Genomic DNA, 12,946 nt, shown 5'->3' with positions numbered 1-12,946 from the left:
CAAGATCCAGGGCACAGGCAGAGGCACAGCAGCAGCAGCAATAAGGTGAGAGCCATGATGGCTCGGGGCCTTCAACATCGGAGGGGCAGGCATCGGCCAGAGGGCAGGAGGACCCAGGACTGGAAGTGTCTTCCGTGTGGCAGCGGTTAGGCCATGCTATAGATGCAGAGCGGTAGCGGGCAGAAGAGGCACGGCTCACAATGGTCAGGGCGGAGAACTCCATGCGTAGGGCTCGGAGGCGGGCCGAGTGCCTCGAGGCAATTCGCAGGGAGTTGGAGGAGAACGTGTCGTTGTCCCTGCGTACACTCGGGGCCATGGAAGAGGACCGCCTCCAGGACATTGAGCAGGAGTTCGATGATGCCCTGGCCCAGGACATCCAAAAGTGAGCCGTCGGACTAGCCCGCTGCCATTGTAAATAGTTTTTAGAGTTAGGTTTCCTTTTCCTTTTTTTGTGGTCAATGGACAATGCCACACACATTTGTATATAGTTTTATTTTTAGGTTGTTTCTTAGGTAGGTTTCATTTGTTTGGTTGGGCTCATGGACCATTTACATCGTTGGACAATGGATTGATTTCTTTTTTGTAATTTTGCAAATGGATTAATGGATTTTTATTTTGGACAATGGATTGTATGTAGTTAGATCATGGATTAATTTGGATTGTTTTTTCCATTATGGACATGGAGTAATGGATTTTATTTTCAGGACAATGTATTGTAAATAGTTGGACTATGGATTGATTTCTCTTTTTTATTTTTCATTATGAACATGAAACAATGGATATCTTTTTTTTACCTTTCCTATGGATTTGCGTTGGTGGAGGGAGAGTTTGGACTGTTTTTCTTTCAAATTTTTTTGGATTGGTTATCATTTTCATTCACTCTTCTTTTTCACATGCTTTTCATTTCATGTTTGATATTTTGGTATGCTTTCATTTCATTTATTTATTTATGTACATTATACATTTTCATATTTTAGTTCCATGTGAGGGATTCGCTCATTGGGTTGATGCATGTGAAAATGTGGGTTTACACAAGCAATGCCAACCAGTGTATGTGTGTGATGGATGTGTGTTGATGTACAAAGTTGAGTTTGGTTTGTGTCTTGAGATAGGCATGTCAGTGTGGATTGGGAAATCATTGCGTCTCAAGAATGGGGTGGCATGATGTGGTTTTTTGGTGTAGAAGTGGGCCATGATTGTGCATCTTTATTTCATGTAGGGGGGGACATGAGTGGGACATGAGTGGGGGCCTGCTGGAAGGTGCCCATGACTCCTGAGGGGTGGGGGTGCAAGGGGACATGAGTGGGGGCCTGCTGGCAGGTGCCCCTGACTGCTGGGGGGTGGGGGTGCAAGGGGACATGAGTGGGATATGGTTGGGGGCCTGCTGGAAGGTGCTCCTGACTGCTGGGGTGTAGGGGTGCAAGGGGACACGAGTGGGGGCCTGCTGGAAGGTTCCCCTGACTGATGGGGGGTCAGGGTACAAGGGGACATGAGTGGGGGCCTGCTGGCCGGTGCCCCTGACTGCTCGGGGGTGGGGGTGCAAGGGGACATGAGTGGGACATGAGTGGGGGCCTGCTGGAAGGTGCTCCTGACTGGTGGGGGCAAAAAGGGGACATGAGTGGGGGCCTGCTGGCAGGTGCCCCTGACTGCTGGGGGTGGGGGTGCAGGGGGACATGAGTTGGTGATTGGTAGTGCAAGCTGACATTTGGCTTGGCTGGGGGGCATGCCCATGGTGGATGGGCTGATTGCAGGACATGACCGGGGGTGCAGGGTAGTCCCCTGTGGTGTGGGCTGCCTGCAGGGGCCGTGTAGGCTGTAGAGGGAACACCTGGGAGGACCCACACTGCCAATTCACGTGTAGGACTCCCTGCGCACCCCCGAAATTCACGTACCCCGCTCTGACAGCAGACTCGCGTGTGAAACTTCCCACGCACCCCAGGAATACACGTACCCCACTCGCACAGGGCCAATTGTGTGTGAAACTTCCCGCGAACCCCAGTAATACACGTACCCCACTCGCACAGGCCCTTTCACGTGTGAAACTTCCCGCGCACCCCAGGAATACACGTACTCCACTCGCACAGGGCCAATCGCGTGTGAAACTTCCAGCGCACCCCAGGAATACACGTACCCCACTCGCACAGGGCCAATCGTGTGTGATACTTCCCGCGAACCCCAGGAATACATGTACCCCACTCGCACAGGCCCTTTTACGTGTGAAACTTCCCGCGCACCCAAGTAATACACGTACCCCACTCGCACAGGCCCTTTCGCGTGTGAAACTTCCCGCGCACCCCAGGAATACACGTACCCCACTCGCACTGGGCCAATCGCGTGTGAAACTTCCCGCGCACCCCAGGAATACACGTACCCCACTCATACAGGCCCTTTCGCATGTGAAACTTCCCGCGCAGCCCAGGAACATACGTACCCCACTCGCACAGAGCCAATCGCATTTGAAACTTCTCGCGCACCCCAGGAATACACGTACCCCACTCGCACAGGGCCTTTCACGTGTGAAACTTCCCACACACCCCAGGAATACACGTACCCCACTCACACAGGGCCAATCGCGTGTGAAACTTCCTGCGCACCCCAGGAATGCATGTAACCCACTCGCACAGGCCCTTTCGCATGTGAAACTTCCCGCGCACCCCAGGAATACACGTACCCCACTCGCACAAGGCCAATCGTGTGTGAAACTTCCCGCACACCCCAGGAATACACGTACCCCACTCGCACAGGGCCAATCGCGTGTGATACTTCCCGTGAACCTCAGGAATGCACGTACCCCACTCGCACAGGGCCAATCGCGTGTGATACTTCCCGCGCAGCCCAGGAATGCACGTACCCCACTCGCACAGGGCCAATCGCATGTGAAACTTTCCACACACCCCAGGAATACACGTACCCCACTCGCACAGGGCCAATCGCGTGTGATACTTCCCGCACAGCCCAGGAATGCACGTACCCCACTCCCACAGGGCCAATCGCGTGTAAAACTTCCCGCAAACCCCAGTAATACACATTCCCCGCTTGCCGTGTGCTGTGTGGCGGCCCTATATACTGGTCCAGGGTTATCGCAGCCCTTTGCGCTGGATTGGGGATTTTGATGGCTTTTCCTTGTGCGAGAGGCGTTCTTGGGGGTGTAACTGGCGCTGCTGCATGGTCGCTGCGCCACTCGGCGCCACGTCTGGTTTTGGTAGCTAAAATCCATGAATACGCTGTGCGCGGAAATAGATTTTAGCGCACGCAGCTGGCGCAGAGATTTGCACGCGCACACTGTGCACCCGCCGCGTGCGCCACTTGTGCACTGAATTCTATGAAGTACCCACTTAGTCTCCATATTATTCTATACACTGGGGTCATTACGATTATGCTGGTAAAACGGCAGTAATACCAGTCTGGTGGTATTACTGTTAGCTATGGGGTGACCGGCGGAAGTACTGTCATATTACAACCTTGTGGAAACCGGTGCACAAACTCACCGGTAATGGTAAAACTGTCCGACCAGTATTATTGCCAAACATATGTATTTGCCAGGAATACTGCCAAATAAACATCAATATCACAGGCATATCGGCCTGTATTACTGCTGCCGGTATCACCGTTAGCAGTATTTCCATAGCCAGTAATAAAAGCAGCAGAAAGAATGTCGCCACCGAAGCGGGACGTGCAGCAGCAGGCATCGTTAATAACTCAATCCATTCTGAATGCCCCACTTCCTGCTGCCATCCAGACCCCATACCTGTGGGAGCCTCATGGTACAAGAAAACAAAAGGCATGCCTCCCAGAACTGCAGTTGCAGAAGCCCAAGTTCATAGAGGCGGAGCTCACTGCACTCGCTGATGCAGTCATGGACCATGCAGAGGAGCATATTGGGTGCAGACAGTGCACAACCTCTGCACAGAGGAAGACGGCCATATTGGCTGAAATCATGTGAAGGGTGACAGCAGTGGGCACTGTTCCCCTCACTTTTTGGATTTGAGGTTCACAGCCTCATAGCCCAATACAGGAGGGAGAGTGGTGCCACAAGAGGTGGCATGGTGGAACCCCTTAAACTTATGCCTAGGGAGGAGACGACCAGCTCCATCCTCCAGATGGAAGGCATTGAGAGGATTGGCAGTGGAGAAGCCAAAGCAAGGTCCCAGGGCGATGCTGGTAAATCCAGCCCACTCCATGTACATGTGAATGCTGTGATCATAAGCATGCATCCTCCAGCACAGATGAAGAACATGGACAAGGGAATGTGTCACCACATGGCCATCAGATCTAATGCAAAGTGAGAACACACATGTGCCAGGGGAGGGGGAGACATGTGTACATGTACAGGCACTCTAAGTGAAACAAGTACATCAAATAATGGACACATGAGAAGCACCCATTTGTGCCATGAAAGTCCATGTTGCCAAGTGATGTGCTACCGCACACATACCCCGACATGCCACCTTGGCAAGCCAACCAGCAGTGTGCACATGCATGTACTGTGTACATGCTCAGCAGGCACTACAATCATGTAGAATTAGCACATTCAATGCATCAATGCCACCCATGGCAATCATGCAAAATGTGCGTTCCTGGTACACACACAATGTCGCATGAGTCTCTTGCAAGCCTGCAGACAAGTCTGCAAGTTGACTGACAGCATGACATTCTTTTCCCATCAGGTACACATTCCATGCACATTGATGGAGCAGGATCCTCCACTGCAGGCCCGTCTTTTTTTTGTGTTCATGGTTTATTTCAAACCTTATACACACATTACACCGTTAATCACATATCATCATTGCAAAAATAAATACTGAAAAATAATACAAACCAGCCCCCACAAAGATTCCCCATGCATAAATACAATTCTGATAATCTTGCATAAAAGCTTATGTGGTATATTCACACAGAGACCTCTACCTTCATCTGATTTCTATGTACCTGTAACTAAGTTGAGTATATCCTTGTCTGTTTGCGCCCTGATACTCCAGGTTCTGGCGCGCCATACAAATAATAAACTAAACTAAACTAAGAGATAACCTCTAATTTTCATGTATTGCCAAGATTTTTTTTAAACATAGCAACTCTAATAAATAATGATATTGGACAACGCTGTAAAATATAATACCAACAAGTGTCACGGTTTAGAAACAGCAAATCAAGAACAAATATTTGTAAAAATTATTTTCTGCTTTTTTTTACAAAGAAGGGCAAACAATCATTAGACGTTTAAGTGTTTCCACTGCTTGATGGCAGAAATGGCATGTATCCCTATCACATTGTCCTCTAGTAAAAAGAATTTCCCTCGCATGAATAAGGTTAAAACGCACTCATAAATAGGCCCATCAGCTGCCTCCACTCCATCACAGGCCAGACGCCTTGCCAGTGTGAGCAGGCAGCAGAGCAGGGTTACAAGGCCACTACCACCCAACACCTCTGTGAAAACACCAGCATCCCCACAGTGGTGCACAGTAACCCCTCCACCAGCCAGGTAGGTGGCAAGACTATCACTGAACCCACCACTGCCAGCTGACACCTGTTGTGGCTCACACATATCCCCTACCAGCACTGACTGGCAGTCGTCAAGGTTAAAGCACGCCCTCATCACCATCACGTGCAGTGCAGCCACCGGTCCGTCGTGGAAGGGCCCATGTTGTAAACTCTGACGAGGATGACAGGGAGGAGTTTGAGAATTACATGGCCTATTCCTCACCATGCTTCAGCCCAGAGCCACCACACAGCCCACTACCTTTGCCTGTGACCAATATGTTGGCAGTATGTGCAAGGCTGGATGCCATACAGCGGCGGCAAGCATCCACTGAGGCAGTTGCGGGCCAGTAGTTACATGAAATGCAGGCCATATGTGACTGCCTGGTGTTGCCTTCGGATGTTCCAGTCACTCGGCCATGCCACCACCCCATGATCTCAATGGCATAGAGAGTGTGGGAGCATACAGAGTCATCATCAGCCTCTGCCGAGTCACTGCACCGAGCCATCCAACTCACCTCATTGGGGCCCAGGAGTCAAGAGTTCTCCAACTCTGTGACCCCACCACAGGGGGCTCTCTATCCAGCACCCCCTCACTGCCAAGGAGCAGGAGAAAAGCCCCATGGCTAAGAAGGGCAGAAAGTAACTGCTGGAACTGCAAGGGTGTATTGAGAGGGAATCTGGGGAGGGTTATTGGGGTGGGTTGTTGGGGGTTGAGTCGTGTTCATCAGGGGGTGGGTTGTCCTCATCCAGGGACAGGGGTATGTTCCACCTGATGCAGATGTTGTGCAACATTGCACAGGTGAAGACGAGCTGATCCACCTTATCAGGCCTGTAAATAAGGGCTTCTGCAGAGCAGTGTAAGCAGTGTAAGCGAGCCTTCAAACAGTCAAAGGTGTGCTAGACACACACCCTAATTCGGCCATGTGCCCAGTTGTGTACAACCTCCTGCGTTGTCTGGGCTTCCCTAGTGGAGTCATGAATGCAGCACGTGTGACAAGCATTTTTACAGAGATAATCAGCCTTCCAGGCATGTGTGCCTAAAGAGTTCGGACACATACACTGTAGTGGACATGCACGTTCTCTGGAACTCTGTAATTGTGATGAAAGCAGCCAAATTGACAACATGGTACAGACAAACAAACGATATAAATACAATATGTGTGATAACACTTTGCCAACACCCAATGAAGTGGTCTAACACACGTGCCAAACACAGAACGCTGATGCCTTTGATTTAGATGATGAAAGGAAATCCCTCCTTGTAAGTAGTGTCAACTCTGAAACCAATGGAAATGACAACCCATTGGTAACCTCCACAGACCGGAAGGAGGAAACGGTATTTCTAGTTTAGCTTAGATTACTATTTGTGTATGTATATATGTCATATATAATTCTATGTATATATCTATGTACAGAGTATTTATTGTGTATATGTGTGTGTTATATTTTGCATATTCCTTCATACGTATTCTACTTAGTGTGGGTGATCTGGAAAATGCTTGTTGCCGCCTCACCACACAGAAAAATAGCTTTTTGCCTCACGTTTCTGAAGTCTAGTCGGTTTTAATCTGATGAAAATTGTACAGCGCATTTGGCTAACAGTGTCAATAGTGCTAGTGAACTGTGGATTTTTAGAAATAATAAAACCTTGAAAGAAACTTATACTTTAAAGAAATTCTGAACATAACATTTTGGTTGGAGTATATGAGTATTTATACACACAATGGCCCTCATTCATTACGAGTCCGGCGGAAACTGTGCCAGAAAAACCGGCAGGTAGCCGCCGGACCTGTAACAATTTACCGGCTTTTGACTTGCCGTAAAATAACCAGGGTATTACAGCCCCAGCGGTCCGGTAAGTCAGGTGCTGGTAAAATGTTGATCACCATTCCAGTGGAGTCCCATAGAACCCCCATGGGGACCGCAGAAGCAGCAGCACTTACTTAACGGTGCCGGTGCTTCTGTGAAAGTCTGCTGGTGGGTGCTGCTCTGCCCGTCAGGATCAGACCTGGTGGGTGGAACCGCACACACAGCAAACTCGTAGTTTTCTGGTCCAGAATAAACGGTGCTTGTAAGATTACAGGCACCGTTGTTTCCAAACTGGCAAACTTGTAATGAAGGCCAATGTTTTGTTTTTCTTGTGATGTCTTCCTTTTGTAAAGATCCAGCAAATGCTGCAGTGTGCATTATTAGAGGCGACAAGCAAGTGGAGCACAACAGTGAAAGTGTGTGTGAGAGCCTTTATATTATGTGAGACAGTCCAGTGAAGTTTCATGTTATCCTCCATTTCACTGGCATTACTTTTTAGGGAAAGTTATTTTGTTGAAATGAATTTGCTTAACTAGCCATAATGGTGTAATCTTAATTGCTACATTGTCATTTTAGATCTTTGCTTGTGTGGCTGTGTGCTACAAACGTAACTTGCTTAACACATGCCTGAAACCTACCTTTCAAGACCTGCACAGCGGTGTGTTGCAAGTATAAGGTGTTTAACACCTACCAATCATGACTTGTGTGGCCGTAAACTGCAATTGTACCTTGCTTGAAACATGCTTAAAACCTACCGATCATGACTTGTGCAGCTGTATGCTGCAAATGTAACCTGCTTGAATAAAACCTATCATGACCTGCTATCATGACCTGTGTGGCCGTGTGCTACTAATGTTGCACTTACTTGTAACACCTAATAACAACTTGTAACACTATCTCACTGTAACTAGTGCCTATATGCCTCAGGGCTTTGTACGCTGCTATAAATGCAAAAATAAATACATAAACCACAGAAGCAAGGGGGATCCAGAGTCACCTGCAAGGGCAAAGGACATAGGTGTCATTCACAGTGATCTGTGGTTGCGTTGCCTATAACAACAGCATGCTGATAGACGGCGCGTGCATTCATGCAACATGTTTGGTCACAGAACAGGATTTCCCATTTGAATCCTTGCATATGGATTCAACTACTCAGGGTGTGTGATTTGTCTGTCATGGTACATCTTGCACACAGTACACCATCAACACTTGTTGCTTTCAAGGTATGCGATTGATAGGGCAGCCTGGCGGGTGGTTTGGGCCTGTGCATTGCTCCCATGCATGTGCCTTGATGGGTGTATGGGTTGCATGTGCAAGTTGTCTGTGACGATTCCATGATGGATTTACATCCATGGTTAGCAGAGTACATGCCATGACATCTGCCAGTGTCATATTCCTCAGCTGCAGTTAAGCAGCATGTCATTTAGTGTTCGGCAGTGGTCTTTGGGCATATACATTCCGGGCCAACCCTGTAGCACCAATGGTTTTTGTGGGCCCTCCACTTAGTGATTCACCCCCACCTTAAGTGGGCCAGTGGATGTCTGGAGGGACAAGGCTATTCAACGATGCTGTGATTTGTCAGTGCATCTGCTAGCCATGATTATCATTCTGTCCTTTTATGTTGAATTGTCACCTTTATCCTTTGTTATGTTGCCTACTGTTTGCCTGACTGTGGGGGCCTACCCTGGACATATTTTGGACATCCCATGGGGGCCAGCCCCCCAGTTTGCCAAGCATAGATGTCGTGCCATGTGTTCATTTGCATTGTGGTTCCTAAAGTCCAGTCTGTGTAGTTGGCCTGTTTGCAATATTTTTACTGACCATTTCATGCAGCATCAAAACTCATGTCTTAGTCCTGTGTCATGTATGACCAGTGGGGGCAGATCCTGCATGTAGAGGGCCTTGAAGGGCCACTGTGCCTCTACATGCATCTTGGCAGCATGCTGTTCCGCAGGACCATGGCATCATGGATGGAACCTGAGAAGCGGGCACAGCAGTGTTTGATGGTGAGGTCTGGATCACAAGTGGCCTGTACTTTGGGCCTCAATACGAGTTGGCCGGTAAAAAAAAAAAAAACTACTGTCATGCCGGTGCAACCGTGTCCGTGTAGCACTGCTGCCGGAATCAACGGTTGATTCCGAGTCAGCGTTCATGCGCATACTGATAGGGGCCCCTAGGGGTCCCTCGTGCTATGGAAACAAGGCAATGACCATACACGAAAAGATGCGCCAGACACGAGGTTTCAAATTCCGAATGCTAGGGTTTATTGCAAGCAAAGGATAGTATCAATTGGCCAATTTTGTTCTCACGCCCCGCGATGTGAGTTTCCTAGACCTCGAGGGACGCAAGAGAGCGAATTACGTACATCAGTTACATATATACAAAATGCATATCATACAATCAGCAAAGTCATGTTCAACACCCCTCTGTATTAAGTTCCTTTGAACTCGGGATGGCGATGGACATATCCGACGAGTATGACGATTATAATGCTTTCGATGTCTATTCTGGTAACAATGTGCAATTTAGAAAGTGCGGAGGCATCTTTTAGAACACGGTGGTTCTGTTCTTGGAAGCAATCTGTACACGGGGGAAGAGCCACATTCCAAGCTTTGCTATCTATGAGGTACTATTTGTGTCCTGGGAGCCGACACATTCTAAAGGGTTTTGCGAAGGGGGGCCGTAAGAGAAGCATAATTCAAGCCTTTAACTGTATTATTCTAACATATTCTACCATCGTACGAGACTGGCTGGCAGCTGTGAAGTGATTGAATGCCCTCTAGCTTCCTCCCAAGGCTACAGAGAGGGAGCGTGGGCATTCCTTTCTGGGCTACTCATGAGGAGTTTCAGCAAACTCTTCAGTCCCGCGACCTTGTCCTTTCATATTCAGACAACAATGTTAACAGTTGAGCAGAGTAAGCAGAATCCGCAAGAATTGCAAGCTGCAAAGCAGTTTTTAGACAGAAAGCAATGAGCAATGGTTAACAAGCAAAATGGCGATTCTTACTACATTTAAAATGGCCGCTCTTCGGTCAAGCGTAGCAGTTCATATTTCTCCAATTCGGTGCATAAGACGGTTGGCCCACGGCCATCAAGTTACGTCTATCATTCAAATGAAGGGTATTCATTTTTCCAGATGGCATCATGGATGGAACCTGAGAAGCGGGCACAGCAGTGTGTGATGGTCAGGTCTGGATCACAAGTGGCCTGTACTTTGGGCCTCAATACGAGTTGGCCGGTAAAAAAAAAAAACTACTGTCATGCCGGTGCAACCGTGTCCGTGTAGCACTGCTGCCGTAATGAACGGTTGATTCCGAGTCAGCGTTCATGCGCATACTGGCATGCCAGTAACGGCTGCACCGGTATGCCGGTAAAGCCATCCCAACCCCAAATAGTGCCATCATCCATGCCACAGACATGGGCACCGGCATCCTAGATGGCGTAAGGAATGGTACCATTCATACCGGTATCGTAAATACTGGCACTGGAAGTGCCGATACCAGAAGCAATGTCAGTGCGCCTTAACGGGAAATGCTCCGGCGGCCATCATTAAAAACACAATCCATTGCAATCCTCTGCCTACAGCACTCGGATTGGCAAACTGTGGACAGTGTCAGCAGGGAGATGGCCAAGGCAACCCAAAAAGGAATAGTGCGGCTGCGAAAGCCACGTTTTAATGATGAGGAACTCAACATGTTCGCCGACAAACTGTTCGAGCACGCAGATGTCGTGTTCTGCGCAGACCTGCGCCATGAGGCACAAATATGGAAAAAAAACATCTGGAAGGAGGTGGCGCAGGAGGTCTCTGCGGTGGGGACAACCCCACGCACAGTAAAAGACTGCAGGAGATGCTGGGACATTCTGCGACTGCATGTCTGCAACATCCTCTCAGCAAACCGCAGCAAGGCCAAGGCAACAGCTGGTGGAGCATCATCCCCCATAAAGCTGGCACATTGGGAGGAATCCTGCTACTCCTTCATAGACATGGTGGCCAATGAGGGTGTTGGCCATTCCGAGATGGGAGTCCCATCATCGGCAGATGATGGTGAGTGACCCTTAGCGTAATACAAATGTCACCACACACACCCAATACCCCAAGTACAATGGTGGAGTCCAAATGGCAAGTAGATGAGAGCAAATACATGGCCCATCACCTCCCACCTAAACTCAGCCCCTACAAAACCACGACATCCCTGCCATGAAAACACACAACTAACCCCACTGACACAAACCACATGTGTCCCCAATTGAAAACACAAGCACCATCTGCATGCACACACAGATATACATCACTGTACAGATACAGGCCTGACCTCTGTGCCATCTCATTGCATGGTGCACACATCTCCACTACTGATTGCACACTTGACCCACATCCTAACAGCACATGGAACACAGGCCCTGAGGCATGACTACGGTACACAAGCCACGATACACCTGTGGCCCACCCAACAGACATCATGCCCATCACGGCTGCACCAGAAGGATGCCTAAACACTGCACCCTCCTCCCCCCAACTCCTGTAAGCACCATGGCCGCCTTAAAGTATTGCCATGCGAGAACAGTCATTGGCCCTCATTACGACCCTGGCGTCGGACCATGGTGCTAATAGCACCATGGTCCATGCCAGTAACTTACAGACTCCGCCATGGCGGAATGGGGAATAACCGCCCCATTCCCCGGTTGGCGGGGCGGTAATTCCCCATGCCGCCATGGCCCTTCCCCATTCCCATTTTTGCCCCATGGGCAGCAAATTGCGGCACCGTACTTAGCACCAAGGTCCATTTGCGGGTTGGTTTTTAACACCTGCAAAAAGCAGGCGTTAAAATCTCCAACCCGCAAAGGGACCTCGTAATCAGGCGTTAAGGGGTTAACGGCGCTGCCACCTTTTACGGCGCTGTTAACCCCTTAACGCCAGGGTTGTAAAGAGGGCCATTATGAATGTCTGAAAACAAGAGAAGACAATGGGCCTCATTACACATTTCGGGGCCTGGAAACAAGGGTGCTGGTAGCAACGTACCAGCACCATTTACGGACCGCCTAACTGCGAGTTTGCCAGTATGGCCACAGAACTCCCAGCAGGCTTGACCTCCCAGGTGTTCAGGCCCCTAAAGGCAGTGGTTTCACTGAAGCACCGGCACCATTAGCATCGGTGCCAGTGATTCAGTGACCCCATTCCTGTGAAGTCACGGGAAAGGCGATTTACCATTCCGCCACCTGCCATGATATCCCAGTGGCACCGGGATGTCAGGCAGCCTAAACAGTGTTACGGGGTCACGGTAATCCGCCGCCTACCAGCAGGTTTTACCGCTGACCTCATAATGAGGCCCACTGCCTTAATGAAATGTGTTGTGATTTTATTAAGGCTAAACATTAGGTAAGGGACTTTTTTGTGTAGGTTCAAGAACAATAATGTTGTTATCTGACTCTGGATTCTAGCAATGGAAAATAAATCGTATTCTATGTGTTTCTTTAGGACCTTACACCCGTTTTTTGGCACTTTGATACAACAGGAAGATAACGCTTTAACTGAGTATCTTTATTCTTCCCACAATTACGAGGCAAGACCATGTTCATCCTCTTTTTGAATTATTTATTTGTTTCGCAAATCATCAAGGCTGCTATCTTTAAATAAACAATGATTATTTGTGTTCACTTT

Source organism: Ambystoma mexicanum, chromosome 2q (genome assembly GCF_040938575.1).
Source record: "Ambystoma mexicanum isolate Mex_15411 chromosome 2q, UKY_AmexF1_1, whole genome shotgun sequence".
Lineage (NCBI taxonomy): Eukaryota > Metazoa > Chordata > Amphibia > Caudata > Ambystomatidae > Ambystoma > Ambystoma mexicanum.
The sequence above is the reverse complement of the archived record's forward strand: the minus strand, read 5'-3'. Positions refer to the sequence as shown.